At 36.3% G+C, this 15,516-nt stretch overlaps 1 protein-coding gene across 5 annotated transcripts in view; it reads right to left on the bottom strand.

The window, feature by feature from the left end:
• Positions 1–6,528, bottom strand: part of PALLD (palladin, cytoskeletal associated protein) — a 433,486-nt gene extending 426,958 nt beyond the window's left edge. For 2 of the 5 annotated variants that reach the window (XM_079142942.1, XM_079142943.1), the window contains exon 1: positions 6,365–6,527. The gene's annotated coding sequence lies outside the window, so the exon portion shown is untranslated. Of the gene's footprint in view, positions 1–6,364 lie in introns of all 5 variants that reach the window. The other 3 variants (XM_079142945.1, XM_079142946.1, XM_079142944.1) reach the window with 2 other exon arrangements.
• Between the last annotated feature and the right edge of the window lie 8,988 nt (positions 6,529–15,516).

Genomic DNA, 15,516 nt, shown 5'->3' with positions numbered 1-15,516 from the left:
AGACTGTCCTCACAAGCCTCTTCCTTAGGTCTGAATGCCTTGCCCATAGTCACTCGCTTGTGGTCAGACACTGAAGGAATTTTCCTGGCTCTGAACAGAGTCACCAGGTCAACTCCATGATCCTATGTCATACCTGTGGCCACCAGTGAAACCCAGCTGGGTCATAACCTGGACCCAGACTACCAATATCAGCATAATACTGGGGTAGGATCAAAGTCCACACAGCTACGGCTGTCTATTGCTTAGGTGGACTTACGGCCCAAGACTGTTGCGACCAGCCACAGTTGGATACTATCTAGAAGTTCAACAGCCTGGGGTTACATGTCTTCTCCTGGCACTGGAGCTGTTCCAGAGGCTCTGTTTATAGGTAGGCCTGGGGATGTGGGTAGTTAAGGATCTTCCCATGTTAGGTTTCACCGCCTAGCACTAAGTTCTAAAGGCAAAGTCTTTTGCTTATTACCTTGTCTTACTGTCATACTGAATAAACAAAACTTAGCTAAGAAAAATAGAGAGATGACTCTGATAAATAAAATCAGAGATGAAAAGGGAGACATTGCAACTGACACCACAAAAATATAAGAGATCCCTGGAGATTATTGTGAGCACCTATATGCCAACAGACTCAGTAATCTAGAAGAATGGAAAATCCCTACACACATACACCTTACCAAGACGAAATCATGAAAAAATACAAAACTCAAACAGACCAATGAAAGTAAAGAGATTAAATTAGTACTAAAAAGGCTCCCATCAAAGAAAAGACCAGATAGCTTCACTGTCTACCAAACATCTGAAGAACCACTAACACCAATTTTCCTTGAGTTATTAATGGATAAAGGAAATGTGATAAATGTACACAGTGAAGTTTTACTTGGTCATAAAGAATAGAATTATGTCATTTACAGGAAAGTGAATGGAACTGAAGAATATCACGTCAAGTGAAATAAGCCAGATTCAGAAAGTCAAGGGTCATAGAAGACGGAGATTTAGAGGAGGGAAGAAGAGAGGGAAGGGATAGTTATAGGGTTATGAATAAGTCCAAAGTAAGCTATGGACAAGTATGACAATATCACAAGGAAGCCTAATGTTATGTATAATTATAATTCACCAATTTCTTAAAAAAAAGAAACATGCTTTATAGGCCAGTTACAATAAGTCAATAGCTAACACGTTGAATAGGGAAAAGATGAAATCTTCTCTAAAATTTGAATCAAAACCAGGAAGCCCACTTATACAGCCCAGTGCTAGAATTCCTAGGCAGAGCAATCAAGCAAGAGAAAGAACTGAAGGACCCATAACTTGGAAAAGAAGTCAAATTGTCACCACAGGTGATATGATCTTATGTATTGTGTCATGAAGAACTGCAGAACCAGTAAAACAGTTACTCTGTTTTCCAGAATTCTACTACACATTGAGTATCCCTAATCCCAAATCCCAAATCCAAAATGATCCAAAATCTTTAAGTTTTTGACTACAGATATGACACTACAAGTTGAAAATTCCACACCATGATACTTTCTTTTCTGCACAAAACTTAAAAAAAAATTAATAAAAAATATTATTAAAATACAATAAAATTATCCTCAGGCTATGTATATAAGGTACATGTAAAACATATATAAATTTCCAAAATCGAAAACACTTCTGGTCTCAAGCATTTCAGATAGTGAATCCTCAACTTGTATTAGGCAAGGAGAATCGTGTAACCTTTGGGGGTCTTTGATACAGATGCTAGCAAATTCAGGGTTAAATTTTGAACTGCTGAAATAGAAATGTTTTTGGCAGAAAAATTTTTTTGCTTACTTTCTCTGTTGTCTTGGCATCTAATTATTGGGTGCCTACTATGTGCTGAGTTCTTTTATAGGCTGAGAACATAGCTGTAAATGGATTCTTTGCCCTACAAAGCTAACATTTTCTCTCTCTCTCTCTCTCTCTCTCTCTCTCTCTCTCTTTCTCTCTCTCTCTCTCTTTCTCACTCTCTGGTGCTGGGGATGGAAACCAGGGCCTCATGTATGATAAGCATATAAGCATGCGCTCTGCCACTGAGCTACACCCCTAGCCCTCGAGCTAACATTCTAGTAGGAAAAAAAGACTTAAGTAGTAAGTTGAGAAAAAGTTTTACAATATACTTATTGTGGTCTTATGTCTTCTCTTGACTGGTTTTGTACTATGCTTTAGTTACATACAGGCTCAAAACTTCTTTGAAAGATGTTAGGGTACAAATGACATAAACTAAAATGAAATGCACATCGACATGTTACTTGCAGGGTCTGCAGACCACCATTGTTTTGGAAGGCACACTCTTGGAGGGGAGGGTGGTGTCAGTCATGAGCAGTAGGCATGCCCAAGTTAATGGTGCTTTAGTTTGCTTCAAGTGTACCCTGGAGCAGCTGCTTGTGTCACCTTATGGCGATCTGTGGACAGACTCTACATAATGTCGAACTCTTAATCTGGAACGAACATTTGGTGGAGCAAAGGTTTGGGCAGGCCGGCAAATGCCAGGAGGAGTTACAGATTCCCATTCGCTTCCCACTGTCAAGAGGCAGCTTATCAGCTTCTTGGCTTATTCTAAGCAGATATTGCTTTCAAATGTGATCTTCCTCAGCCACATATTTTGTTAACTCCCTGTGCGTATGCCATTCTTTCGTAAGGAATTTTTTTGGCACTTAATTTATAGATTATTTCTAATTGAAATTGTATTCTTCACAATTTCTCCTGAAGTTAGTATTTGAATTCTATGGAACTCATGTTATACTATAAAATGAAGACTATATAAATACATTTTCAGTGTTTTGTTTTAGTGCATGTGTGATGCTGATGATCCCTGAACCGGGGTCTTGTACATGCTAGGCGAGCTCTTTGCCCTTGAGCCATGATCCCAGATATCACTGAAGACTTGATATTTGGGATGTTTATCACACATTCTGACTTAAGTAATTTTATCATCCTAAGTTATCATGGCATAGCTATCCCAGCATTTGGGAAAACATTTATGTTTGAATTTATGAATACGTTACATACATATAAATATGTATCATACATATAAATATAATTGCATATATTTCATATACTTTTATGGCTATACAAATGACAGAAAAGAGACATTTAGAAATTATGAATAACCCTTTACTTTTAAAGTTGCTGACTTGGGAGATAGATTATCTGAAAATCAAAGCTATGATATCTGGGAGGATTTTCTATGTTGTCAGCCAAAAGATACTTGTGAGATACCTTCCCACATGATCCTCTTGAGGCAAGGTACTATTGATTGTTGAAATAAGAATGATTTCCCTGACTCGGAGGAACTTAGGCAAGGGGTATGAACAAGAAACAACAGAGCCTGGCAGAAGGATAGATTCAGTTACAAGCAACAAAAGTTAGGCTTCCAAAGGGCACGGTGGCATATTCCTGTAATCCCAGCAACTGGGGAGGCTGAGACTGGAGGATCACAATTTCACAGCCGCCTCAGCAACTTAGTGAGGTCCTAAAAACTTAGTGAAAGCCTATCTTGAAATAAAAATAAAAAGGACTAGGGATTTAGATATGTAGCTCAGTGGTACAGGGTCCTTGTGTTCAATCCCCAGTACCAAAAAACAAAACAGAAAAACAACCTTAACTTTCCTGAGGACATACTACTCCAAGGCTTCTGAGCTATGTGCTCATATGATTTGCAGAGAAATCATGGGAGTGAATGTTATTTCCTCATTTTATTATTTCTATTTCCCAAACTGCAGCCAAAAAAATAAAAAAAATATTTGGCTAAAATTAAACCATCAGGAGTGACAGACTCAGAATTGAAACTTGCATTTAACTTGCTAAAGTTCTCTTTTCCCATTGGGGATATTATGGGAAATTAAGAATTTAGATAAGGGAAGAAATTTTGCAATCTGTTTGTGTGGAATATTTTTAGCGATGTTGAAGAGCTACTGTGATTTGAAAGAAAAATGTTTGATGTTAGAAAAGAGCTGACAGTCACCAAGTCTCTCTCAATATCATCCACTCACTTGCCTGGTGTGCTGGGGTCCAGGCAGGGTGGTTACATTTCAGTGCACATCTAAAGATGGACATATAGATGGAATAAATACATAAAGATGGTGGGAAGAACATGAGTCTGAACAATTAGCCCTGACTACCTCAGTGGTAGGGTTTAGGCAGGGGTGGAGTTGAGGGGGGAGGTATTCAGGGGAATTTTTTTTTTTGCATATTTCATGATCTTAAAAAAAAAAAAAGAAACATTAACATTAGGAATAATTTTAAATTGAGTAATTTCATTTGTTTATTTTCTTATTAAAACAATGACTAAAAAGGAAGGAAAACTATTATTCAAAGATTTGATATTGTAAATATTTTTTAGTCAAACTAACTAGGGAAACCAAAATTGGAAAAGGCTTAAAAAACTAATTTTTCTTGTTTTGGAATCCAGGTAGCCCCTGGACTAAATCTGTTTCCTGCTGATCCTTCCCTCTCTCCTTTCTTTCTGTGACATTCTTTTCCCTGGAAAAGGACCTTAGGGCAAAAGTCAAAATGAAAAGTTTGTAAAATCTTGTGTTTGATGCAAAAAAATGTACAATATTACAATCTACATCTTAATAAGTACTCAGGATTCTTTTCCTTCCCAATAGGCAAATTATCATTATAGGAAGATATGTTATATTTATCCAACAGTTTTAAATGCCCCTCCAAGCAGAACATTTTATCCCAATTTTGGGAACGTGAACTAATAGTTCATTTAATGCCATAACAGTCCAAGTATTTTACAGAAGGATTTGGGGTTATTCCTGGTATCCTCTTCAGTTTATCATCCTTAACTATCATGCTGAATCTGTTGCAATATCTAGACTTTACATCCAATTCATTTATTTCTCACTTAAATTCAAAATCTACCACATTGGTTTCTTTATTCTCTGATGTGATGATTTATCAGTTATAAGTTATAGTCAGAGCTACTTTGCTCAATCTTTGCTTTCTGTGCTGGAATTTAATCAGGACACAACCATTTACTCTAGATGGTCTGAATTTCCAGTTGGAACTTGGGAGTCACCGTAACCTTTGATAACCTCCTCAGGCATATCATTAAAGAAGCAGAGACTCTTGTCTTGGCCTGCAGATTTCAGTTGGTGTCTCTTAAGGTGAATCAGGTTTATTTGTGAATCTGAATAATGTTCCTCTCTATAGTCTTTTTTCTTTTTTTTTTTTAAAGGTAAAGAAATCAAAGTGACTGTAATTGTCCAGTGTAATCTAGTTCCTCATTCTGTTGTGAAGTTTGCTATAAGGCCAGAATTATTATTAAGTTTTAGCAATAAAACAGAGTGGTCTGGACAGAGAGTCGACACAGACCCCTGGGACACAGACCCTAATCCCCCGATACCAGAATGAGAGAGGACTAATTTGTCTACAGTTAACAATAGTATGTCAAAATGACTTATTTTAAAAATCTGAATAGTTGAGGTAAGTATTTAAGTTCTTTTTCCTTGAGAGAAAAAAAATGGAAGTTATTTCTGCCATGTAAAAACTAACTTGATTTCCACATACACATGACTGACTAGATTTTGAATAGTTTTCTATCAGAGAAATAGGCTTCATATTTGGTCACAGCATTCATACTAGAAGGCAATTAGTATTTTTAGAAAATGCTAAAAGGTAATATGAGACTGAAATCATTCTGAATCAACCTCATATATTGGGTTCAAGACAATTTTATGTGTAGTTTAAGACAACAGGACATGAAGTTATGTTGTGATGTTTAAATTTAACTGGACTCCACACACTGCCCTGCAGTTTCTCTTAGTAAGCTCCATCTTCTAAAAAAGAGATATGCAAATTTTATGCATAAATATAATTTAATATGCCTGCTGTTACTATATCAACTGATTGAATTGTGTCTAAGGAGTTATTTTAAAACTCTTTTGAAAGGGGAACTAATAATTTAGAATGTCACTAAAAATTGAAAGTCTATCATTAGAAGCCATCAGTTCTTAGCTCAACTGTGGATGAGGGTCTAGATAACTGCATTTTTATTTTCTGTAAAACATAACTCATGCACAATCTTGTTTGGCTTTATAACTACATTTCATCCTTTTTGGAATGGATAACACCAATTTAGCATGCTTAAGAGTATGATAGAGAAGGTAGTTCTCTGACCGCGTGGGCAGAGATAAAGCTGGCAGGCAAATCTTATGTATTATCTAGTTTTTGGAAAGACTACAAAATTTGCATTAATTTTCCTCTCCGAGTAAGAGAAAATCAGGCATCTTCTAAATGGTATCATAACCTCAAGCAACTACTGTTATTTCCTAACTTTTTCTTTAAAAATCATCAGAATGTTGTCCTCCTAGTTAGTAATATTAAGATACACCTTACAGACCTTTTCAATGCTTGGTCAGTTTGAAGTCTCCAGAAAGGTGGCTTATTTCAGATGAGCATTTCTTCTTCCCTGGGAGAGCGGAGGTTGGCCTTGCCTATCCATTAGAGACTGCTTGGTCCGTGGTCACTTTGAGACAACTGTGGCCTGGGGCTCTCTTCTGTCCTCTTACTCCACTCAGCTATATTTGGTAACTGAACTCATGTTTCAGCAGAGTGCCACAATCAGGAATTCCAGCAGTGGGTTGGGAAGCAGCCCCAGGTCTGATGGTTCTTAGAAATTAAAGCCACTTAGTCTAAAAGAAACTATATTTATGCATCTAGTAAACACAAGATTTAAATATGTTTCTTTATACCCTAATCTTATAGCTGGAAATCACCCCCTGCCCTTTCAACATACTCTTAATCAATTACTAATATGTGATTCCAAATAGAAAAAAAAATGACTCTCTTAAGGAAGATTTCTTAATCTAATCTTCTGCTCTGTGCATTTAGCTCTCAGTCATGTGGTAGATTATCCTAAAATAGTAAATGTAAGAACCACTGTAAATTTTAGCCAACAGTCAAATTGAGTGGAGAGTTCCATTGCTTTCTTACTTCATACTTTTAATTAAAATTGTCACATGATTGGTACATGCTAAAGACATAGTCCAAAGGAGGGTGAAACTGGCATGGACATACAGGAACTGAATCGTATCCATGTTGTAATGAGCTCATTTACAGTTGTAAAAAATATTTCACAATCATTTTATCATTTATTCTGTAGCATCTCATTATAACATGGTCTAATATTTAGGTCTTGTAAATGATAAGTATAAGTAAAAACAGAAAGCTTTTTTGATCCAAGATTAGGTAGCAGAACCCAAACTAAGGGGATGAAAGTAATCACAACAGAGTTCCTAGTTAAGTTCCTACATTTTCCTTGGTTTGAATGATACTATCACTTTTGACCCAGTTTTATATCTAAAGAAATTCTTTCCTGATAGTGGAAAATTTATGAAGGTCTGCTCCTGTACTTTTCTTTATAGTCAAAACTGGTCCTTTAAAAATGGTCCTTCTTGAAACAAGATACTTTACTGGGCCATTTCACCAGCTATATTAATGTCATTTAAAAATTGATAGGGGAAAGAAAACCCCTCTGGTTGATTGTGTTAGTCCATTTGTCCTGTTATAATGAAAAACCCTGACTAATTTAAAAGGACAGAACTTCTCACACTTCTGGAAGCTGGGAAGTCCAAGGTCAAAGCACTGCCAGGCTATTGTCTGCTGAGAGTCCTATCTCTGCTTCCAAGATGGCGCCCTGGATGCTGTGTCCTCTGAGGAGGAGGAACACTGTGTCCTCACATGGTGGAAGGCAGAAGGGCAAGGGCAGCTGAACTTCTTCCATCAAGCCCTTTCATAAGGGCAACTAGTTGGCAAAATTCATGAATCACCTCCCAAAGGCCATGCTTCCCTGTACTGTCAAATTGGGGAAGAAATTTCTATATGTTGTTTGGAGGGGACAAAGCATTTAAACCATAGCATTAATTAAAGAAGTGTTTGTTTGCTTTTTAACCCATAAGCCACTGAAATGACAAAAATTAGAAGAGAAGACAGTATAAGATGTCAGAAATGAATAAAATTGTTGGAAAATGATAAATATGAGTCAAACTAAATCACAAACTTAAATGCCTGCAGAAGGAGATACTGATAAGAAGTGATTCACCTCAAAGAATCCCACAAAGGTTTAGGCACTGGAGGTGCCAGATTCCTCCTTGGAAATGAATTTTAATTGGCGACCCTGAGTATTGCTGGAGAGACTGAGGCAGGGACTGAGAAAGTGGGGGAGCAGCAGGACCCCATTTTATCATTTCTCCCTCAGGCGGACAGGCGACTACTCCTTCCCATGTCTGGAGAAAATGGGAGGTTTATTCTCTGGGAAACTTAAAACACCAGACTACCCTCCCACAGATGCAAAGCACAGAAGATGGAGAAACCTGAAGAAATTTGGGAGCTGGAGTTTGGATTGGATATGGGAACAGAGGCTTCAACTCTATCTAAGTGCTTTACTTCTTAAAAACAAAAAGTCTTGGGAATGAGGAAAAATGGTAACATTTCATCCATATGGTATTATTGTGGGTGCTTATTATATATAAAATATGTATATTTAATTGCATTAATATTTGTACTTTTTGTGTTTGAGAAACACCATCGTAAAAAAATTAAAAAAAACCTCTGTTGTATTGTAAGGGATACTGAAGGTGGAAGAGATTAGGGAATCAAAATAAAACCTCTTCATAACCTGGTTATGGAAAGATTAAACTAGTGGTTAAAATGCCACAAATACAATGACGTTATTATTAGTGAAATTAATTATTTTTAGTAATTTAAAAATGAATGTTATCCATATTATATTCATCTCGAAGTTTTAAAAGATTTTTATTGTTGTTAATAGTAAATTGTGTTGTGCAGAAGCTACCAACTTTTTCTCCTCTTCTAGACCAGATTGTTCCCAGGCAATAACTTTTGGAAATCACAAGTTAATTTGCAATCCCACCTCCTATATGTGCTGAAGGCATGCACGCTGTGCTAATGTCTTAATTTTTACTCTGGTAAAAATTCTTGCAGTTTCTAGAAATAGAAGAGGAGATAGGCATGCAATTTATAAATGTTCATTAAAGAGGATGGAAAATAATCACAAGTTATTGATCAATTAGTGATTTGCTCTTTTATGTTGTGGTGGTCATTCACGATCAGATGAAAACATATTTCCCTCCCTCTTCCCAGGAAGTACCACCAAGCTTTTTGTTTTATGTTTAGGCTCTCTTGTAACAGGAAGAAATTCAAACTTTTTGGAACAGAAATAAAAAAGTTAAATATTATGGTTGTAAGAGTCTTCCAAATGACATTAACTTGTATGTATGATAAAAACAATCCTGCTAGATTATTTGTCAGGAGATAGACTAGGATTAGTAGGGGAAGATGTTGGTCCCAGCCTAAGAGGGAGCTAGTGTCTCACAGCCTGGAAGGACAGAGGGTGGTGGGTTCTGTGATTAGCCAGGACTCTCATACAGAAGGAACAAATGCCAGGGAGTCTGGCACAGGCACCTGGGCATCTTGGCTTCGGAAGCTGCAGAGAAAGGGGAGGATGTCTCTATGTTCTTGCAGATGGTGGAGGCTGGAATGGAGTCCGATGCTGATCAAGTGGACTACTGATCAGAGGAGGCCTCTCTCACACTTCCCTAATTACTAGGTCCCTAAATCCTGTTATAACACCAGGGAAATGATAAAGCTAAAGCTACAAGAAGTAAAAAAAAAGGAGCTGCGGTTGTAACAGTTGTAGCTCAGTGGAGGGCGCTTACCTAGCATGTGTGAGGTCCTGGGTTTGATCCTCAGCACCACACAAAAATAAATAAAGGTATAAAACTACAGTAACATAATTTTTAAATTTTTTTAAAAGAAGTAAAAAGATGAAAAGAAGAAAAAAACATGTTTTACATATATGGCTTGTGGTCTCATGATAGACATTAAAGTTAGATTTGATTTTACTAAAAAAGGTAATTTTTTTGTACTTTGAGTGCAGCAAACCAGGCTTGTTTTTACAAAAATGGCTTGTTTTTCCTTAGAAATTTGTACCCATAGTTTGACCAAAGCTCTTAAGTTAGTATAAAGAAGTTTAATTGATATTAAGGCTGGGATTAAAGCGTGGACAGTAATTGAGCTCTCCTGTCCTTTCTTATATACATCTGTCTATTTCTATGTACTCTGAGGTGGGAAAGTGGGCTCAATGACCCCTTAATTGTGTTCCAATATGATTACTTCTTTTTAGACAAATTCCCGCTTTTTTGAACAGCTTGGATCTGTCAATGATTTTTTCTCTCATTTTTTTCAATTAGAACTTTGGATCCAGTTGGGTTCTTGAATCTCTTCTTTTTTCCATGTCCTGCCACTGTCCTGGGTGACTTCAGCACCTATTTGTTAATTTATCCATACCCTGGAATATTGGTTTTTGAACCTGCTTATCTCTAGGAATCTTCAGCTCCCATCTTATAGAAGATGTAAACAGATCTGCTCTGCCTCCAAATTTGGGTATTAGTTACTGTAATGGTTTGAATATGAGGTGTTCTCTAAAAGTTCATGTGTGAGACAATGCAAGAAGGTTCAGAGGAGAAGTGATTGGGTTGTGAGAGTCTTAACCCAATCAGTGATTTAATCCCTTGTTAGGGATTAACTGAGTGGTAACTGCAGTGGTAGGGTGTGGCTGGAAGACGTGGGAATCGGGGGTGTGGCTTTGGGGTATTTTTTTCTATGTGGCAAGTGGAGACCGCTCTCTCTGTGCTTTCTGATCATCATGTGAGCTGTTTCCCTCTGCCACACTCTTCTGACATGATGTCCTGCCTCACCTTGAGCCCCAAGGAATGGAGCCAGCCTTCTCTGAACTAAGACCTTTGAAACTAGGAGCCCTCAAATAAATTTTTCTTCCTCTAAAGTTGTTCTGCTTGGGTCCTTTTAGTCACAGAAGTGGAAAAGCTGACTAGAACAGTTACCTACTGCTTCATAACAAGTATTGCAAAAGTTAGTGTTTGAAAACAATAAATTTTTCTTATGTCTGTCACCAATACCTAGGTGATTCTGGATCAGGGTGTCTTGATGCTGCCTCCAGTTTCTTTCACCTGAAAGCTCGATTGGGGCTGGAAGATCATCTTCCAAGGCAGCTTTCTCATGTGTCTAGAAAGTTAGTGCGGTTGTTGGCAGGAGTCACACACACTTATCTGATTGAGTCTTCTTCACATTATGTCAGTTAGATTCTTCTTCGCATTATGTCAGATTCTTCTAGAGCAAGTCATTCAAGAAAAAGCAAGGTATAAGCCACAATGTTTTTTGTGCCCTAACCTTCAAGGTCATATTTTACCTTTTTTGGTAACATCCTTGTCTTAATGGGCCACTTATTGGTCTAGGAACAAGTGTCCTTCAAACATGGCCAGTCTTCCTATTTCTTCTTCTTCTTCCTTTGTATCTGGTTGGGACATGTCACAGAATCAGGTATGGCATCCATGATTTGTTGGATTAAACTGGTCATGTCCATCAGCACATTGCAGTGAATGCCAGAGTCGTTCCTCATGAGTTCAGTTTCATGAACCATGGTTAAGTCTGCCACACATGTAAGGCTGAAGCCTGAGGGTGGTCATTTGGCCACAGGCTTCTGCTGCTTGGAATGTCTGGCAATTTGTGTATGTGCACAAAACTGATAACAGAGAAAACATCTTATCTTGATCATCATAAAAGTAGAGTTGAAGTTGTCTGAGAATAGATTCTACAACCTAAGTTTATATATTGATATGTGGGCACAGTTGGATATTATGACCCTTGCTTATAAATCTTTCAATTGGCCTTAAAAGGCTCACGTATAGAGAGAAATTTTACTTGGGACTGAAAAGCGAGTAACATTAATTGCAAAAGCAGGTTTTATTGGATTTAAGCAAAATAAGTTTAATATTTCTTTACAAAGACAATAACATCACTATTATATTATCATAATGTCATTATTTATTCAATAATATCAAATCAAAAAAAGAGAAAAAGTTCACTGTGGTGTTTTAAATAGTACTATATTATGTGGAATAATTATTAATAAACAGATGTCAATCATGTTACAAGTATAACACACTATGGTCAATTGGGATGTATCCAATTTATAAAGGTTGGATTAGTATCAAAAGATCTAGAATCTAATTCACCATATTAAGTCAAAAAAGTCAAATGACAATCTCCATAGATTATTAACAAGTCTTCTGACAAAACTCAACATTCACTATCATTTAAAAAAAAATCCTTGTGGGATGAGAAGAGAATGTTTTTCCCTTAAGATTATATATTAAGGTATGTTCATGTGTGCATATAAGCACATGTGTATACATATATATGGTTAAATGTATATACACATACATGTTTATATGTATACACATTTAACCATGTATATGTATGATGTAATACACAACAGATACAACACCACGGAATACTTACAACTAATATGCATGTCTTAACACATGGAAAATGAGAAGGGAATGGAATAATGGAATAAATGAAATGCTATATATTGTTTTTACATAGGAAGAATTGATTTTGCAATGTAATCAGTTTTTGTTTTTTTTTTTTAATGGTACACGGGATTAAACCCAGGGGTGCATAGCCACTGAGCTACATCTCCCGCCCTTTTTTTTTTTAACATTTTATTAGAGACAGGATTTCGCTGATTTTCTAAATGCCTGGCTAAGTTGCTGAGACTGGTTTTGAACTTGTGATCCTCTTGCCTCAGCCTCCTAAGCTGCTGGGATTACTGGCATGGGCCACTGCACCTGGCAATGTAATCAGTTTTACACAAAAAATTCTATGTATGCCATATAATCTCTTTTTAAAATTTTTTGGTTTTTTGTTTTTAGTTATAAATGACAGTAGAATGTATTTTGACATATACATACATGGAATATAACTTCCCACTCTTTGGTTGTATATGATGTAGAGTTACACTGGTTATGTATTCACATATGGACATAGGAAAGTTATGTCCAATTCATTCTACTGTCTTTCCCATTCCTATCTCCCCTCCCTCTCCCCCAACCCCTGCCCCCCACCAAATCCAGTAATCTTCCCATCATCCCTCCCCCTTGCCTATTGTGAGTCAGCATCCACATATCAGAGAGAACATTTGGTCTTTGGTGTTTTGGGGATTGGCTTATTTCACTTAGCATGATATTCTCTAGTTCCATCCATTTACTGGCAAATGCCATAATTTCATTCTTCTTTATGGCTGAGTAATATTCTATTGTGTTTAGGTACTACCTTTTTTTTACCCATTCATTTGTTGAAGGGTACATAGGTTGGTTTCATAGGAAAGCTATTGTGAATTGAGTTACTATGAACATTGATGTGGTCAAGTCAGTATAGTATGCTGATTTTAAGTTCTTTGGGTATATGCTGAGGAGTGGGATAACCAGGTCAAATGGTGGTTGCAGTCCAAGTTTTCTGAGGAATTTCCATACTGCTTTCCAGAGTGGTTGTGCTAATTTGCAGTCCCACCAGCAATGTGTGAGTGAATCTTTTTCTCCCACATCCTCACTAACATTTATTGTTACTTGTAATTTTGATAATTGCCATTTTGTCTGGAGTGAGATGAAATCTTGGTGTAGTTTTAATTTGCATTTCTCTAAAAGTTGGGGATGTTGAATATTTTTTCATATATTTGTTGATCAATCATATTTCTTCTGTGAAGTGTCTGTTCGGTTCCTTTGCCCATTTATTAACTGGGTTATTTGGTTTGCTGATGTTAAGTTTTTTGAGTCCTTTTATATCCTGGAGATTAATGCTCTGAGGTTCAGGTGGCAAAAGATCCCCCCGCCCCAACCCGTTCTGTAGGCTTTCTCTGTATGTTCTTGATTTGTTTTCTTTGTGAAGAAGTTTTTTAGTTTGATACTATCCCATTTATTGATTCTTGATTTTACTTCTTGCACTTTCAGAGTCTTGTTGAGGAATTTGGTTTCTAAGCCAATATGATGGAGATTTGGGCCTACTTTTTCTTCTAGTAGGTGCAGGGTCTAATGTAAATGTCATATAATTTCAATTCAAATGATATTTTGCTTTGTGGAACCAGAAAATCTGATACAAGTTTTCATCTAGACAAATTTGTATAGAAAAATATTCACAAAAACTGTGCACAAAGGAATACTAATGGAGAGAGAGTCCTAACAAATTCCTCATGGCAAAACCACAGAGAATGGAATAATAAATTAAATAAAATGATATATCTGATTCTTGCATGGGAAGAACTTTGCAGCAAATATTAAATAATTACATGTATTTTGGTCTATTTCTTGGTTTTGTTCAATTTCACTAACCTACCCTCATTATAGTTTAAAGAACTGGATTTCTATTTCACTTCATTCAGCAAAATAAAAATTCTTTTGGTTCACATGAATTGGGAGAAAATGAAGTGGAATGCATAAATAAGTATGTAGTTAGGGGGATACACTTAGGATAAAATTAGCCTACATAACAATCTGTATAGCATTATTATATGTATGTGTATACTTACATCTCTGTATCTATATATACATGTTATTTCTCTTTCCTGGCATAATGAAATTTTCAGAGTTTTCCTGGAAGAAAACAGTGACTCTTGGAGAGGAAAAGCATTCAACTATGGGGTGAATGCGGTTGAATGGGAAATTACTCCAATGTGCATGTTGTATCATTACTTTTAAAAATGACATCAGTGGGAAAAACAGTACAGAGCTTATCTTTACTATTGCAGTTTCTTATTCTTTAGGCTTTTCTTTATTAATAAAAAACTTTAAAATTCACTTTCAAAAGTAGTGATATGCAAAAGAATCCCAAATACACCAGTAAGTGAAGCAAGCACATTGTTTACTAGTTATTATATCTGGAAGGTAAGATTAAAGAAAACTTTCAATTCTTTTTGTTTTTTCAATTTGAAATGTGACTCTGTTTGCCTTTTATGTGCTAACAACAACAAAAAGTAAAAAATTATCCAACGAGCCTAAAGTCATTTGAACAATTTGAAAACATTTCTTGATCAATTAATCAGACAGTACAATTTTAGAGAATACTCAAGTAAAGAAATTTAAAATTCAGTATGCTTCATTTAGGGAATTTAAATTAAACTTTACTGATTTTAAGTAGCTTAAACTAGATTTCCCCTCCTGCTGGTCAGCCCTTACTTGCTGATTTGCAAATTCTCACTGGACCATATTCTGCCCATATGAACATTCATCTGGCTACCTTTAAAATGTCATATCCTTTGACCTACTCTATCCCAGATCTACTCTGAGGACATAATCCTAATGACAGGAGACACTTTATGTAAAAGCATGTTCAATTTCACATTACTTATAATAGCAAAAAAAAATGGAAACAACCTAAATGTACAATTAGTGGAAGAGCTTAGTCAACTCACGGAATTTTAAAGTAGCTCTAAAAAGCAATTTTTTGAAGCATTCATATTAACAAAGAGAAAGAGCTAAGAGAAATAAAAAGAAAAATGATCTTTGCAGTGTGACTATCACTTTGAAAACTTAAGAATTTTTGCATGACTGAAAGTTTAAATGGCTTATATTTTGAGTTGTTTTTTTCCCTCTGAAGTTTGCATTTTGCCAGGCTCCT

The sequence above is a fragment of the Sciurus vulgaris genome, assembly GCF_902686455.1.
Source record: "Sciurus vulgaris genome assembly, chromosome: 5".
NCBI classification, from domain to species: domain Eukaryota; kingdom Metazoa; phylum Chordata; class Mammalia; order Rodentia; family Sciuridae; genus Sciurus; species Sciurus vulgaris.
This window is presented reverse-complemented; position numbering and strand designations above follow the sequence as displayed.